The sequence below is a fragment of the Penaeus vannamei genome, chromosome 22 (genome assembly GCF_042767895.1).
Source record: "Penaeus vannamei isolate JL-2024 chromosome 22, ASM4276789v1, whole genome shotgun sequence".
In the NCBI taxonomy this organism is placed as follows: Eukaryota; Metazoa; Arthropoda; class Malacostraca; order Decapoda; family Penaeidae; genus Penaeus; species Penaeus vannamei.
In genome coordinates, this window is record NC_091570.1 from 3,613,010 (window position 1) to 3,618,045 (window position 5,036).

Genomic DNA, 5,036 nt, shown 5'->3' on the forward strand with positions numbered 1-5,036 from the left:
TTCTCTCTCTCTCTCTCTCGCTCTCTCTTGCTCTCTTTCTTTCTCTCTCTTTCTCGCTCTCTCTTGCTCTCTTTCTTTCTCTCTCTCTCTCGCTCTCTCTTGCTCTCTTTCTTTTTCTCTTTCTCTCGCTCTCTCTTGCTCTCTTTCTTTCTCTCCCTCTTGCTCTCTTTCTTTTCTCTCTCTCTCTCGCTCTCTCTTGCTCTCCCTCTCGCTCTCTTTCTTTCTCTCTCTCTCTCGCTCGCTCTCTCTTGCTCTCTTTCTTTCTCTCCCTCTTGCTCTCTTTCTTTTCTCCGAATATTCTCCGGGTCGAACCTCGCACCATACTAACAAATGAAAAGAATATGTCTATTAGGTAACGAATGTCCACTAGGTCGGGTTTGGCTCAACAGTGACAAACCGGCCAAAAAGTCAGGCTAACCGTAGAGTCAAGACTGTAGAACTTCCTCGGGCCACTGAACAGTAGGAAAATATGTGCCTCGCTCGTCACCGTTGTTGCAACTCTTACAGAAACCTCCAAGTTCTCGGGGAATATCCACGACCAGGTTGAGTGTGTCACGAAAGGATAGTTAGTTACAAGGGAGGTTTGACACTGTGAACAACCGAATAGTTTTAGCTGGTGTGTGGTGTTCAGTCTTTGATTAAACGTGTGTCTGTCAAAACGTGTGTCGGTAAGATGTACTATTGATTACTTGTTCTTCGGTTATTGTTGCTACAGGTGTTATGCTACAGGTGTTATGGATAGGTGTTATGTTACAGTTGTTATGCTACAGGTGTTATGGATAGGTGTTATGTTACAGTTGTTATGCTACAGGTGTTATGGATAGGTGTTATGTTACAGTTGTTATGCTACAGGTGTTATGGATAGGTGTTATGTTACAGTTGTTATGCTACAGGTGTTATGGATAGGTGTTATGTTACAGTTGTTATGCTACAGGTGTTATGGATAGGTGTTATGTTACAGTTGTTATGCTACAGGTGTTATGGATAGGTGTTATGTTACAGTTGTTATGCTACAGGTGTTATGGATAGGTGTTATGTTACAGTTGTTATGCTACAGGTGTTATGGATAGGTGTTATGTTACAGTTGTTATGCTACAGGTGTTATGGATAGGTGTTATGTTACAGGTGTTATGCTACAGGTGTTATGGATAGGTGTTATGTTACAGTTGTTATGCTACAGGTGTTATGGATAGGTGTTATGTTACAGTTGTTATGCTACAGGTGTTATGGATAGGTGTTATGTTACAGTTGTTATGCTACAGGTGTTATGGATAGGTGTTATGTTACAGGTGTTATGCTACAGGTGTTATGGATAGGTGTTATGTTACAGGTGTTATGCTACAGGTGTTATGGATAGGTGTTATGCTACAGGTGTTATGGATAGGTGTTATGCTACAGGTGTTATGGATAGGTGTTATGCTACAGGTGTTATGGATAGGTGTTATGCTACAGGTGTTATGGATAGGTGTTATGCTACAGGTGTTATGGATAGGTGTTATGCTACAGGTGTTATGGATAGGTGTTATGCTACAGGTGTTATGGATAGGTGTTATGCTACAGGTGTTATGCTACAGGTGTTATGGATAGGTGTTGTGCTACAGGTGTTATGGATAGGTGTTATGCTACAGGTGTTATGGATAGGTGTTATGCTACAGGTGTTATGCTACAGGTGTTATGGATAGGTGTTGTGCTACAGGTGTTATGGATAGGTGTTATGCTACAGGTGTTATGGATAGGTGTTATGCTACAGGTGTTATGCTACAGGTGTTATGGATAGGTGTTGTGCTACAGGTGTTATGGATAGGTGTTATGCTACAGGTGTTATGGATAGGTGTTATGCTACAGGTGTTATGGATAGGTGTTATGCTACAGGTGTTATGCTACAGGTGTTATGGATAGGTGTTGTGCTACAGGTGTTATGGATAGGTGTTATGCTACAGGTGTTATGGATAGGTGTTATGCTACAGGTGTTATGCTACAGGTGTTATGGATAGGTGTTGTGCTACAGGTGTTATGGATAGGTGTTATGCTACAGGTGTTATGGATAGGTGTTATGCTACAGGTGTTATGCTACAGGTGTTATGGATAGGTGTTGTGCTACAGGTGTTATGGATAGGTGTTATGCTACAGGTGTTATGGATAGGTGTTATGCTACAGGTGTTATGGATAGGTGTTATGCTACAGGTGTTATGGATAGGTGTTATGCTACAGGTGTTATGGATAGGTGTTATGCTACAGGTGTTATGGATAGGTGTTATGCTACAGGTGTTATGCTACAGGTGTTATGGATAGGTGTTGTGCTACAGGTGTTATGGATAGGTGTTATGCTACAGGTGTTATGGATAGGTGTTATGCTACAGGTGTTATGGATAGGTGTTATGCTACAGGTGTTATGGATAGGTGTTATGCTACAGGTGTTATGGATAGGTGTTGTGCTACAGGTGTTATGGATAGGTGTTATGCTACAGGTGCTATGGATAGGTGTTATGCTACAGGTGTTATGGATAGGTGTTATGCTACAGGTGTTATGGATAGGCGTTATGCTACAGGTGTTATGGATAGGTGTTATGATACAGGTGTTATGGATAGGTGTTATGCTACAGGTGTTATGGATAGGTGTTATGCTACAGATGTTATGGATAGGTGTTATGCTGCAGGTGTTATGGATAGGTGTTGTGCTACAGGTGTTATGGATAGGTGTTATGCTACAGGTGTTATGGATAGGTGTTATGCTACAGGTGTTATGGATAGGTGTTATGCTACAGGTGTTATGGATAGGTGTTATGCTACAGATGTTATGGATAGGTGTTATGCTACAGGTGTTATGGATAGGTGTTATGCTACAGGTGTTATGGATAGGTGTTATGCTACAGGTGTTATGGATAGGTGTTATGATACAGGTGTTATGGATAGGTGTTATGCTACAGGTATTATGGATAGGTGTTATGGATAGGTGTTTTACTACAGGTGTTATGGATAGGTCTTATGCTACAGGTGTTATGGATATGTGTTGTGCTACAGGTGTTATGGATAGGTGTTATGCTACAGGTGTTATGGATAGGTGTTATGCTACGTGTTATGGATAGGTGTTATGATACAGGTGTTATGGATAGGTGTTATGATACAGGTGTTATGGATAGGTGTTATGCTACAGGTGTTATGGATAGGTGTTATGCTACAGATGTTATGGATAGGTGTTATGCTGCAGGTGTTATGGATAGGTGTTGTGCTACAGGTGTTATGGATAGGTGTTATGATACAGGTGTTATGGATAGGTGTTATGCTACAGGTGTTATGGATAGGTGTTATGATACAGGTGTTATGTTACAGTTGTTATGCTACAGGTGTTATGGATAGGTGTTATGATACAGGTGTTATGGATAGGTGTTATGCTACAGGTGTTATGGATAGGTGTTATGCTACAGGTGTTATGGATAGGTGTTATGCTACAGATGTTATGGATAGGTGTTATGCTGCAGGTGTTATGGATAGGTGTTATGCTACAGATGTTATGGATAGGTGTTATGCTGCAGGAGTTATGGATAGGTGTTATGCTACAGATGTTATGGATAGGTGTTATGCTGCAGGTGTTATGGATAGGTGTTATGCTGCAGGTGTTATGGATAGGTGTTATGCTACAGGTGTTATGGATAGGTGTTATGCTGCAGGTGTTATGGATAGGTGTTATGCTGCAGGTGTTATGGATAGGTGTTATGCTACAGATGTTATGGATAGGTGTTATGCTGCAGGTGTTATGGATAGGTGTTATGCTGCAGGTGTTATGGATAGGTGTTATGCTACAGGTGTTATGGATAGGTGTTGTGCTACAGGTGTTATGGATAGGTGTTATGCTGCAGGTGTTATGGATAGGTGTTATGCTGCAGGTGTTATGGATAGGTGTTATGCTACAGGTGTTATGGATAGGTGTTATGCTACAGGTGTTATGGATAGGTGTTATGCTACAGGTGTTATGGATAGGTGTTATGCTGCAGGTGTTATGGATAGGTGTTATGCTACAGATGTTATGGATAGGTGTTATGCTGCAGGTGTTATGGATAGGTGTTATGCTGCAGGTGTTATGGATAGGTGTTATGCTGCAGGTGTTATGGATAGGTGTTATGCTACAGATGTTATGGATAGGTGTTATGCTGCAGGTGTTATGGATAGGTGTTATGCTGCAGGTGTTATGGATAGGTGTTATGCTACAGGTGTTATGGATAGGTGTTATGCTACAGGTGTTATGGATAGGTGTTATGCTACAGGTGTTATGAATAGGTGTTATGCTACAGGTGTTATGGATAGGTGTTGTGCTACAGGTGTTATGGATAGGTGTTATGCTACAGGTGTTATGGATAGGTGTTATGCTACAGGTGTTATGGATAGGTGTTGTGCTACAGGTGTTATGGATAGGTGTTATGCTACAGGTGTTATGGATAGGTGTTATGCTACAGGTGTTATGGATAGGTGTTATGGATAGGTGTTATGCTACAGGTGTTATGGATAGGTGTTATGCTACAGGTGTTATGGATAGGTGTTATGCTACAGGTGTTATGGATAGGTGTTATGCTACAGGTGTTATGGATAGGTGTTATGCTACAGGTGTTATGGATAGGTGTTATGCTACAGGTGTTATGGATAGGTGTTATACTACAGGTGTTATGTATAGGTGTTATGGATAGGTGTTATGCTACAGGTGTTATGCTACAGGTGTTATGGATAGGTGTTATGCTACAGGTGTTATGGATAGGTGTTATACTACAGGTGTTATGCTACAGGTGTTATGCTACAGGTGTTATGCTACAGGTGTTATGGATAGGTGTTATGCTACAGGTGTTATGGATAGGTGTTATGCTACAGGTGTTATGGATAGGTGTTATACTACAGGTGTTATGCTACAGGTGTTATGGATAGGCGTTATGCTACAGGTGTTATGCTACAGGTGTTATGCTACAGGTGTTATGGATAGGTGTTATGCTACAGGTGTTATGGATAGGTGTTATGCTACAGGTGTTATGGATAGGTGTTATGCTACAGGT

General features: G+C 41.2%; 1 protein-coding gene across 5 annotated transcripts in view; it reads left to right on the forward strand.

The window, feature by feature from the left end:
* Positions 1-522: 522 nt before the first annotated feature.
* The window catches only part of LOC113810844 (uncharacterized), an 11,029-nt gene continuing 6,515 nt past the window's right edge, over positions 523-5,036 (forward strand). Inside the window, exon 1 of one of the 5 annotated variants that reach the window (XM_070136429.1) lies at positions 523-668. The gene's annotated coding sequence lies outside the window, so the exon portion shown is untranslated. The remainder of the gene's footprint in view (positions 669-5,036) is intronic. The other 4 variants (XM_070136426.1, XM_070136427.1, XM_070136428.1 and 1 more) reach the window with 4 other exon arrangements.